The sequence below is a fragment of the Megalops cyprinoides genome, chromosome 2 (genome assembly GCF_013368585.1).
Source record: "Megalops cyprinoides isolate fMegCyp1 chromosome 2, fMegCyp1.pri, whole genome shotgun sequence".
Classification (NCBI taxonomy): domain Eukaryota; kingdom Metazoa; phylum Chordata; class Actinopteri; order Elopiformes; family Megalopidae; genus Megalops; species Megalops cyprinoides.
Window position 1 is genome coordinate 32,253,570 of NC_050584.1, and position 12,652 is coordinate 32,266,221.

The 12,652-nt window shown below is 42.5% G+C and overlaps 1 protein-coding gene across 5 annotated transcripts in view; it reads left to right on the forward strand.

The window, feature by feature from the left end:
- The window catches only part of LOC118769223 (receptor-type tyrosine-protein phosphatase F-like), a 201,683-nt gene that overhangs the window by 44,507 nt on the left and 144,524 nt on the right, over positions 1-12,652 (forward strand). For 4 of the 5 annotated variants that reach the window (XM_036516272.1, XM_036516288.1, XM_036516280.1 and 1 more), the window contains exon 1: positions 8,619-8,920. The exons of the other annotated variant lie outside the window; for it this stretch is intronic. The gene's annotated coding sequence lies outside the window, so the exon portion shown is untranslated. Of the gene's footprint in view, positions 1-8,618; positions 8,921-12,652 lie in introns of those variants that run through there. 5 annotated transcript variants of the gene reach the window in all.

Consider the following 12,652-nt stretch of genomic DNA (forward strand, 5'->3'; position numbering starts at 1 on the left):
AGCTGTGATTAATTGCGAGGAAATTGGGGAAGCATTCTTATCTGTTGAAAGAGGGGTAGGCAGGATTTGTGCCTCCCGAAGCGTCTGTTGGCGTGAGCACAGACGGACCTGTGGTGATCGTGACCACTCGGACCTCTTCCAAGAGCTGAGAACCAGTCTGAGCTTCAGAAAGCCTAAACAAACACAGCTGCCCGGCTGCAGATGGAGGGTAGCTGTCTGCCCTGAGAGATTAACAGTACCTTTGGCAGACCTTTAGACTGCTCCTTAATTACACCCCAGTACCCAGAAGAGTGATGGTGTGTAATTATAATGTGGAAATGTTAATGCAATATGGTACAGATAAGGGTAGCCAGTGCATTGCACAACCTAGCCTTAACTCTGCATAATCTATTTCTTATGTAAGTCTTCATAGTAAGACAGGCTGTGTGTGTGTGTGTGTGTGTGTGTATATAATTACTGTGAGTGATCTGATTCTGTGTTGTAGAAAAAAAAGTGACATCAGTTTAATGAATGTGTTTTTGTGTTTGCTTTAACAGCTATTGTTTCTTTAATGACTGGCTGTGTGCATGTGTGAACAGGCAGGTTGCCGAGGCATTCATGCACATCCACAGATTCTCAATGGTTAGACCACCCCAGGGCTGTCAGCGCGTATGTGTGCATACGTGAATAGGGGTGAAGTCACTGGCTTTGCAAAAAGATTCTGCCCAGCTTCAGGAGGTCCAGGTGTCTCCCCTCAGCCGTTGCCTGTCAGAAATGACAAGGAGGAGGGGAGAAAAATGGAGGGAGTGGGAGATGAATGGAGAGAGAGGTAAAGGGGAGGATAGAGTGGCACAGGTGGAGTAAGACACAGGCTGCCAGATACCTGTTCCACCTCGGGGGATAGGGGGTATAGGAGGGACAGACTGGAGTGAACAGTGTACTCCACACTCGGCGCATACCAAGAGGCGTCGTGTCACACTTACAGAGCCCTGTTGTTTGTGCTGGCATAGTCTAATGTGGTGCTCTCCCGGAAGATCAGTATGAGCACAGGCTATTATGTTGTCCTTAATTTTTATCATTGAGACCTGAGATTTATAGATGATCTACATGATGTGTTGTGTTCCTCACCTTCAGTCATAGGATGTACATTAGGTTATGTGCTTGCGTGTGGTGTGTATATGCATATGTGTGCATACACGTTGTCCCTTGCATGAATTTATCTTTTCATTTTGCAAATGGCTCAGCCTGCATAGTCAGTGTGGAACATAGTCAGGTGCTGCTGTGATTACTGATGAAGGCTTTGTTTTTTTCAACAGAGTCTATATTCCTTATATGTAAGCACATGTGTCTACACTGGAATATGACACAGGTTAAGACAGCTCTTTTAAGTTTTCAGATGACTGCCATCCAAGTTATTTTTTGCAGCGAAAATACTTGCAGTGTCAGGAAAACCATTAGTTTTCTCAATACCGTGTGCTGAAATTCCTGAAGTTGCCCCCTTTTTTGGTCCGTGAACAGGAGGAGTTCATCAAAATTTAAGTTATTTGCACAGGTTTTGTGATTTCACTCTTTATTCTGTCATTTGTCACCTGCAACCAAATCATCAACCCTCTGAGATTCTGTAGACAAGGATCTTGCATGAATTAATTCAAACAAAATCTTTCCTCTAATGATGACAAAAAAAATGAGCAAAGCAAATTTTGAGCAGCAATAGTCCAAATAGCATTTGAGCAGTAATAAACCATAGTAAACCAATGAACTCGCTATTTCTACTGTGTTTTGAGCTGCTATTTGCACTGACCCTTCCCATGCTTGCCCTCACTGCATCTCCAGCATTGCTTATGGCACAGTCCTGACAAGGTTCATTTTATTCATCATACAGTGAGACCAAGAAATGCTCCCTCACGACCCATCCTCATTCCCACATAGTCAGGGTCTGTAAGGTGTGCGTGCCAACAGCTAGCAACACTGAGGAGCCATGGTGCTTTGCGCCAGCCTCCTCTGCACTATCCCTCCAGGCTCCGGCGGTCACCTGCAGAAGAGGAAAGGCCTTGGGCTCAGGGATGCTTGTTTTCCTCCACAGCAAACCCTTGAAGTGCAAGGAGCCGAAGGAGTGGGCGCTGTGTTAAGTGCCTCACAGTGGTTCATTTCCTGTTTTAATTGGGCTATCTAAATGCATCTCCAGTTTGTCAATACCCACTGGGATCCCAGATAAAAAATGATTTGTTTTCTGCATTCTCCAGCACGCTCGGCCAGACCTTGGAGAATAGCAGCCCATTGACTCACCCAGATGAGTGTAATAGAGAATGCATGTTGCGTTTAATTTAACGTGCATGACACAGTGTTCGCCGCCTGTCTCTCTGCCTCTCTCGCTCTCTCACACACACACACAAACACACACACATGCTTGCACAGATGTTTCTCTCCTCTCTCCTGCTGTCTTGCGCACATCACTTACACAGTCTCTCTGTCTTTCACCTTCCCTCGACTGGGCTGTCTGAGCTGTCACTGTTGTCAGTAGTTTGTCTGCTATAATTTTTCGCAGTTCTGGGCTATTTTCACACCCTTGGCTTGGTGGGTGCAGGCCCTCACTGTCTGCTGGAGTTTGATATAGCTCCCAGGCTGAGTGAATAGGCCTCTAGTTTTAGCATGGTTAGCCGAGTGCATGGAAGAAGTGGGGTTTATACGGCATCATTGTATTTGTAGATGTGCTTTTTCTTAAAGACAGTGCCACTTGCATATTGGAAATCTGTGGGAGGAGACAAGAATCTTTGTTTGGTTTAAATTCAGCATAATGGGAAACATGAAGGATTGGCCCTTGCTGGTGGGAGCATGTGCATTGAGATGCATTCTGGGACATTCCCTTGGCACCAGTGTTTTTTAGGACATTTTGGCTTCACAACTGACTTCTCGAATGCCATTCTCAAAATGACCTGTCACTAGTGGTGGGGAAATACAGATAAATGCTCTGTTATTGTTTGAGGGTCGCAAACATGGTAACATTTCCAGTGTCAAATTATGTGCATTTACCTACCACCACACCTTTTTTTCACTGTATTATAATGTGCAGTGAATACTGCAGTACATGCTTGTTAAAGTATTGCTGCAGGTGGGGGATGCTATGAGGCGGTGTGTATTTAGGGAGAATGAGATACGCTTACACGAGTGGAGGTGACAGTCGTACGTAGCAGGTGGGGCTCAGCTGCAGCTGGACCGGGCTCAAGGGCGGCCAAGCTGCAGAGGTGCGGACAAAGCACCTGCCGGCACTGTGGGATTTGTGCTTGTGGGACCATGCTCTGCTGCAGGCCTGTGAGGGACCATTAAGAACTTGTTAGATTACATCAGGACACATTCACCAAAGTACAATTATGACATATTCATCAATTCAAGCCCCACATGCCTCGCTAGCTTTTGCCCCACTAGCTCTCGTTCAAACAGTTGGTGAACAGAAATACAGGTGGGTTTATTTGCATTTGAGCCCTGTCGGGATCTTTTTCCCATCCTGTGAAATTGTGAGTGTGGTTCTCTTTGTTGGAAAGCGTAAATCTCCATGAGTAACCTGAGCAGGTTTCTTTTGAAATTGAACTCTCTGATAATTCTGTTGAAATGGATCCTCACAACAGTTGCAGTATAATCATCTTTCCAGATATCAGAAGACAATTACAGCAGTGCTTTGTTTTGTTGTTAGAGTGTTAGAGTTTGGGCCCAGAAATAAACCTTTTGGTGATTGGAAGGCCCATACTACAATCTGTAGTTCCCGGTCTCTATTGTGACAGAGCTCTGTTTTCTTTAATTCTTTGTCTGGCTGCATGAGTCATAGGCACATGTCATAGACACACACACACACACACACACACACACACACACACACACACACAAACAAGTAGGGGGGAAAACATCAAAGAACTTTGTGATCTTTCAAAAAACATATTCAGTCTCAGAGAGAAAAAATATGGTAACAACACGAGATGTTAGTGTGGCAGTATGATGTTCTCACAGGGTATCGGTAAGGTGTGCCAACACAGGCAAAGGAGAAATGGAAGAACAAGGACAGCTCACATTTGAAGCTGGAAAATAAGAAAATAGAGCTGCAGGTTTTCTGTAGTTTTCAAATGACCCAAGTTAGTTCCAGCTGCCATAGAGGCTGTATTTCACTGTTTATGATGTGAGCTGATACTAGCACAGTGTGTGTCAGGGATATTACAGGGTTTTTTTGTCTTAGTAACACCACTGCAGTTACATGAAGGACTGCGGCTGCCAGCTGGCACGTGCAGTGCAAAACGTGAACCTATGATCATCAGTAACCCCCCATTGAAGGAGACTGTTCATCGTATGCCCCCATGTTGCAGCGGAGAATTCCTAATTGATATCTTACTATGTCTGAAATGCCACCTTGACTTCAGCACAGCGTCAAACCAAAGTTGCTACAAGCAGTTAAATTACAACTTGGCTTGTGATAATGGACGTGTGAGTTTGGTTTGTGATAATTGACATATTTGAGCGACTCTGAACTGAGTGTTGCTGGATATGTTGGAGTGTCCTAATGCCATCATTCCTCCGTGTTTGCAGATGGAGGTTTTCCCCTAAGAGTTACAGTTTTAGTTTTTCATGTGTCCAATACACCTCTGCCCTTGGATACCCTGTTCAAATGCTTTTCCTGAACTAGGGAGCTGGCACTGGTGTGTTGGCTCAGTTACAGGAGAGATGTGCATGTTACATATCATGATAAACAAGGTTGTACTTGCAGTGCTTTGAAATGCAAGAAGAAGAAAGTGGCCAGGGTGCATTATGGGTGTTAATCGACAGAGAAGGCTGTCTCTCCCACTCAGCACAGTTCAGTTCTGATGGGCTGGAAGCTCTCCTTGGAGCACTGTGCTGCCTTGTCCAGTTTCTTTCAGCCCAGTCTGGGTCCATCTGAAGAGAATACCATTTTAATAGTAAACAAGGGCTAGATAATTTCTTCCCCTTGGACATTTGCATGAACTCATCGAGTATTCCTAATCTCATACTCATTTTAATCCCAAATAATTAAATTGGTTTAGCTCTGTGCTGAGTGGTTGCAGAATTCATTGTAGAATGCAGAAGGCACATGAATTTGTTCATGTTTGCCTATTTACATGTATCTGTGTAACTGCAGCTTGTGTAATGTTCACAACTTTATAATACTCACAAACTCTCATTTGTTGTGTTCCCTTTGATTCTAAATCATCAGCAGCATATGAGTGGGTTCATCATTTCATCATTTTACTCATTTTACTCAAAATGATTGCCAGTTACTCCAGATTCTAATTTGTTGTCGATCACTGGCTGCATTTACATGACATATTTTCTTATCAGGAAAAAATAAAAACGTTGGTTATAGATCACAGGTTTATTTGCAAAGGGCTAAAACGTTTGAATTGAAGGGGAAGGGAGCCGGAATTTGATAAGAACTGGACCTATAACTTAAAATTGCACTTGCATTAATAGCTACAGTAGAAAAGCCTCTCCCTGTGGTTCTTTATGTGCAGTTCAGATTTCCAGCTCTTGGAAGTTTCTTCAGATAAATTGTTCTCAGATAAATACATCAGATTTAATTAAATGTCTGGTCAGCAAATGTTAAATCATGCTTATCAAGTAAAATATACTAGTACATCACTAATGAAGTCGGTGATTATTACCAATCTGCTTGGTTGTCTTTTCAAATATTTCATGAAGTTTAGTTGTGATTCTCTGCATAGTAAATTCCTAACCCATATACATTTTTGAGAAGAGAAATTTGAAAAGTTAATTAGCAAATAGATCAGTAGAGAATATTAGTGTGAAAATAATTAATTCACTAGCATTTAAGTACTTCAAAGCTGTAGTGTTTTCCTTTGAGTAATTAGTAATTACTTTATCATCAGTGCAGCACCAACTCAATTCAGCCATAACAAATAACTTGTGCAGGGTCCACCTGCTTGTGGGTTGTCTATTTTCAGTTCATAAATGCTCATGCATTAATACATAAATTAATAAATAAGAGCCCACAATTAGGAAAGTGATGTATAGTAAAATGCAGGTGGTCTTGGCATTAAGTGGCATTAACTCTGATTTTGAGATGGTGAGAATTTAAAATGATTTGGAAATTGTACTGCTTAGAAACCAGAAGTGATTTCAGCGTGCTGAAATGTATTGTATTTGTAATTGGTTCATGCCCCTTTGTCGTAGAGCGGTGTGCAGAAATCCCAATGCCGTTGATTTAATCAGTGGCATTTTTTCTAACCTAGTTGCTGTATTGATTTTGCTGCAGTTTGCATTGTCACTGAAGTGAAATCACTGAACCTCCAAAGAGTCCAGTGACCACTGTAATCAAATAAAAGTCAGTGTCAGCCACTGACTTCACAGGGAGTTCTGGAAGGGTTGATGCCACGAGTTCTTCCAGGAAGGTGTCACCTGTGTGGACACTCTACCGAGAGGCGCTTGGCTTCCTGCTTCCTTCTTGAATTCTTAAGACTGATGGAAGGCCCCCTGAACATCTGAATGAGATGATTAGCTTTTGACTTGAAGGCTTCAACCAGAGGGACCTTGTTTTAGTCTGTTTTTTTTTTTAAACAAACCCAGTGAACCTGGAGTGACCACATGTTTTAAATGCTTTTTTAAAAACCCTGTATGTCATGAATTACTTATAATTTTACTTGTATTTTAACGATATGTGAACTAGAGTATAGATGCCAAAATGATCACCCCAGCAAGAAAGGGTTGTGTCATGTGGATTTCATCATTGTTGGACATACAGTATGTGTTACTTTTTCTTATTACATTCATATCTGAATTGTAGTACTGTACAATTGCTTTGAGAGGTTTTCCTTTAATCTCTGGATACCATTAAGAAAATTGTTTTTCTCCATAACGAATTAAAATATATTACAGCCCTGAACATAACTTGCTGTCAGCTTGCAGTGGGGGGGGGGGGCAATTTAGTATAGAGTATGCCTCAGAGTAACCCCCCCTTGAACCTGCAACAGACAGATAGTGTTGTGCTTGAGAGGATTTACCACCATTTACAGAGTGGAAGATGATTAACCACAGAACCAGAATCAGAAGGTTAATACTTGAGCGTTTTACGACCCATGGCATTTTTAGCATTCACCTGTATTTGAGCGTTCACGCCAAACAGATTGCGCTCCCTGTTCCTGGCTTCACTGTCTGTTGTCAGGCAGCAGAACACATTTGTTGTGTTAGAACAATTGTATTGTATTGTACATTAATTTACATATTAATTACTTGTTTTTTTCCATTTTTACATTGTTTTTTATATTGAATGTGGTTGGTTTTTTTGTCATGAACAATTCCCCTCTGCTATTATTGGTACTCTGTTATTATTGTAAGTCTGTTATGATTAGGGGACAGTATTCATGAATTTCCCTGTTAAGGGGATCTCTAGAATGTATTCACCACTAATGCCCAGGGTCCTTTATAAACGATGCAGGCCCCAGCTGGCCCAGCTGGCCCAGGAAAGCATACATCTGCTGTTTTTCTACCAGTCAGTTGTCTTCGTCCAAGTGTCATAAAACAACTTTTTAGTAAACAATTTAAGGCTAAACACAGCACGAAGAAAACAAACACAGTTTGACACTCCCATGCAATCATATCGCAGGTTATTTGATGAGGTGACTGGGAAATTCGCAGAATACCTTGGTATTTAGTGTTGTGTGCTGTGCTTTGGGTTATTTAGCCAGTACATAACTATGACTGAGATCATGGATTATGTTGATCATGGAGAATGTTCGCATTTATCACATTCAGGAAATATTTTAAAGCTTAAACTAAATTTTATTTTTCCAAGGTGTGAAGTGAGCTATTAACAGTTCACACACATGGCTTTATCTTCTTACCTTTTTCTATTCTAGCATTTCAGCAGCCAAATAGGAATTTATTTAAAAGCCTTGTGATTTAAGTGAAAGTACTGGTAACACATTTTTACAGATGTGCTGACAGTTGCTTGTCAGTGCAATATTTGTGCCTAAACTATGTCACATTGTTTGTTTGATGAGACTTGCATTAAAGTGAATGGTTTTTTTTCAAGAATGTTGGAAGTGGCTCTTTAACATTCAGAAGTCAGAGTGTGTGTGTGTGTGTATGTGAACAAACTGTGTGTCCATATATTTGCATTCAGATGAACACTGCTTTCAAATGGATGGATGGTTCCCCTGTTCCACTGGTGTGGGAGTAACCTTAGCACCATGAGCTGTGGTTTGTTTAGCTTAGCTCCTGCTCAGAATAACTCAGAGAAAAAGGGGGGAGACCTGCTGGTTTTAATGAGGAAAGTTGGCTGACTGCAATCTGCAATATCCTAATCCTCTAACTGTCTTTAACTTTTACAACAACAATTTGATCAGCTGAACAATCCATTGACATTCAAATAAATGTGAGCATTCTGTTTGGAATGCCCCCTGGTGTTCCTCCTTCAGCCATTACGGAACACTGTGCCGATGGCGCTCTACCTGCACAGAAACACTCAGGTAACTGCAAACAAGCCTCCCCATTGGCTGGAGCTGTCAAGCCCCCCCCCCCTCCCCCCACATATGCACGCATACTGAAATCCAACACCTGTGACATCACATGCAAGCACTGACTCCACCCAGGCCAGCACTTCTCAGTATACAATCAACCTTGTTTCAGGAGAGACTCCCTGACCCCGCGTCAGTGCGGTTTAACTGGTGACAATCTAGCAGAATGCAAATGGCCAGGTTTATACAGATGGATTAAACAGCCGAAGCAAAGCTCCTTCAGTTTTTCACTTCCATTTGAGGCAGCCTAACACTGATACACTGGATACAATACTGGATACGTTACACAGGCTAACACGTGTAATGACTGTGGAATAACTGCAAGCTTTCTGATCAGGAGGGTTAAAGATATCTATTCCTGGGATTTTTATCTGTCTTTTGTTGCTGTTTGATCATTCTCACTGATATGGGTAAGTTCAGTGTCTTTACCGATGGGAACTTTCTTGTATTAGAAATAGATGTATAGCGTTTGTTACTGTTTAGCTATAATGGTAACATTCAATAAAAGGGGATTCAACAGGTATGAGTAATCAACTGAATGCTTCAGTATGTTCATGTTGCTTGAACTTCTCTGGTGGCTGGAAAATGCATGAGTTATTGTTATATTTTATAGGATGGAGATTTTCTTTTCTTTGTATATCAGTGCATTGTATTTTAAATGTTATTACCCTTTGTTCGTTGTTTTGACCCTTTGTTCTTGCTTGACAAGAACTTTTCTAGTTCCTTTGTCCTGTTTTTCAGTCTGGTATGGGTCTGACTTCTACTCTTTAGCCTTTAACCTCTTTAGCCTGCTCTTTGGCAAATTGCCCCATCTGGTTAGAACCCCCCCCCCCATTCCACTCCTCAGTTTTAACGCTTTGAGTAGAGCCCAGAGCTTTTCTCAGTAGTACCCTAGCTACTGCTACTAAGGTGAGACACCCTGCGGAGTGGCAAGCCACCTGTGTTTTTCCAGTTGTTTTTATCTCTCTCCATGATCAGCAGCAAGTTTCAGTGAAGGACACTGACTATCCTCTTCTGTCCACTGAAAACCCAGTGTACTGTCTGTTTCAGTTTTTTGATTGTTTAGCCCATTCTTTTGATGATGACATTTGCGCAAAACTGTCAGGTTGAAAGATAAAAAAAAAACACCAGGTCATTCTTTTTATTCATCTAGGCTAGTTAGCATAGGTACAGAGGTTCTTTTTTTAAATAAGTGAACATTCATTTCACGCTCACCCACAACAAAAAGAACAACAGCATAATAAACTCAATGGCACTGTGAATCAGCACCAAAGCAAATGTAGGCGTTTACCCATTTCTGAGATCCAGCGTATTGCTTGAGGTATGGTGCTGCGGCAGGCTGGCTGTCTCTGTTGCTTTACTCTCCAGAGAGAGCAAGAGGGAGAGGGTGAGATTTGTTTCAGGAAGCCACACTCGTGTCTCATCAGTAACCACAATGCTACCCCAAATCACACACCTATTCAGAGTTCCTTAGTCATTTGGTCAGGGACCATTTTTATTCCCTGGCCCACAATTTGTAGAACCTTGTTTAGGGGGAATGCCACATGCAACTTGATGATAATGCAAGTGTGTGAAAGGAGTTAGAATAAAGCACAGAAAATACAAAGCCGATATCCCCCTCCAGACGTCTTTCTGTACCTCCCAGAGAGGCATTGTGGAAATGCCAGGACTGACCCCGGTCGGCTCTTCTCCCACACAGTACTGTTGAGTTGGACATTCTTACGACTGAAGACACTGAAGAGCTTTTTTATTATCCCCGCCTTTGTCACGTCCTCCAAATCCCTCTCTGTCACAGCCGGCCAGCACTCGGTGGATTCACGGGGAGGGCACTGACTCAGTGCAGGTTAATTGCCTCAGAGATTCCTGGGTTAACATAGTTGAGCCTGCCTTTGTGTCATTCGCAGTCTGTGTTGGAGCACTCGTCCTCATTGTGTTGTTGTTGCCATTAATGATCATTGTGCAACTCTGCTCTGCAGCATTCCAGCTCATTTTGCCGGTGGGCCTCTGCTCCACCTTTAGTAGGTGGGGCACGCACATACACAGACAGCTTAAACCTGGAGGGTAACACTTGATGTCCCACTGCACTGGCCTTTTTGAATCAGTATGTTGTTGAAGTTCCTCTTCCATTTGATAGGAATGCTCGTAGCCTTTCCCAACTGAGACTCAAAGTAGTTGGAATTTATCAGGTTGTCTTCTGTTCCCTGCTACAATCATTTGTGTTGTGACAGGAGGATAACAGTAGCGCTGAGCATCATGCAGTTGTCTGTCACATTGACCCCAGATGCTGGAGTATGGTTTGTGTGCAGTAATGTTCACAGGTTTATTTCTCCAGAGCAAGATGCGCTTGCCTTAAAATGACAAGGGTGAAAGGGGAATGTTATGACTGTATTTCTAAACATCAGTAAAATCTATAATTGTTTGAGGTAAATGAGCATTTCATATGATGTAGAATAGATGGTTTTGTGGCTTCTGATACAACATTCCTGGCTCATCGTCTGTGCATACATTCTACTCCCAGCTGTTTTTCATTTGTGTTGATGCTCCGCTGATAGCATGACAGAGAAGGTGTTTCAGAACCTCAGACCCTGCGACATACTGCCTAAAAGGCCTGAACGGAAATGTGACAGAGTCCACTATGCACTGACTGCCTATTAGCACTTTGCTGCATTGACTACAGGGCATTATTGTGTGGCAATGCTGATAAGTTCTGACATGAACTGTAAAAGTGCTAGTGTGAAGGAATGCAAGTGTTTTGACAGAAGTAATGTCCTGTGTGGGCCATTCTAGGTACTTGACTCAAGGAATCTTACACACAACAACGGTGAAAGAAAGCTGCTGGAGTGGGGAGCATATGGCCATGTTCTGTTCATTTACTGCGTCATGTTACTTGTTTAGCATTTAGCAACATTTATACCGCTCTCACACACTGATAATCCAGTTTTCAGAACCCATTCATGAAGCACAAGCTTTTTTCGCTTACAGTTTAAATGAAGCACCTTGCATAGGTGTAGAACATTGACTTTAATGACCAAACTGAACCCCTTCGCTGCCCTATGTGTGAGTGTTGTCAGTTTGTCCTTTAGAGGGAAGGCATGGTGGGAATGTGTCTGTTGGGCCTACATCATGCCCCAGCACGTCGCACCACCACCTCAGCACATGACCCTGTGACCGCACACCTGAGTATACAGACCTGGTTGAGTACTTAGCCAGTTTGTAACTGCCAGCTGAAATCTCTTTACCCTGGAGAGGCATACTGCAAGCTTGGTAAAAATGGGGTGTTCAGTTGCGTTTGTTTCACGGACCGGACGGTATCCATCTGTGTCACTTGGTACCACAGGACATCCATCGCTGAACGCACGTTGGATCTCAGAAAAGGAACTGGTGTTTTTCGATTGCTGATTTTGCCTTACAGGTGCTGACTTGTCAAACCAGCAAAGAGTGATTGAAAATTCATGTGCGGAGAGATGCAAATTGGTCTCTCCACGCTCTGGCCCACAACTGCTGACTGAGGATCGCAGCATGCAAATTGTTTGCCGTTGAAAAAAAAGAGCTCTTGCTGTGGATTTCTATTCTCCCAGAGGCCGCCTGAGACTTACTCTACAAAAGAAAACCTTTTTGTCACTGGAGTTCCACATTGTTCAAAATACTCCACCATAATAATAGGCCTTGGTTTTAAGAGAAAAATATGCTGTTTGTACTTAATGAATATGAAAAAAAATTCACTGACTGATTCAGCCATTTTCATCAGAGCTTTTATTTTCCTATGCTGGAAACTTTGAAGTTCCATACAGCCTGTAAGCAGAGGTCCGCAGAGTAAGTAGCCCAAGGTTTCAAATGCCTCTTTGAGAGGATTCAGAGCACAAGCAGAGACAGCTGGAACACAGGTTTTTCCACACAGCTTGGTGGGAAAAAAAGTATCTCAGTGGGCTTGACATCATTCTCATGTTCAGTCATTCTTCACATTCTTCACTGGCTAAAATTATCTACAAAATGGAAAAAATGCACATCTCAGACATCCTCTATCCAAATGAATCAGATATGGTGAAGGTAACCTTTCACAAAATAGTGGCGCTTCAGTAGAATTTTGCCTTGGGGTTTCAATCTCAGTATGGCTTGTCTCATCTACTGTTGGATTTCACAGT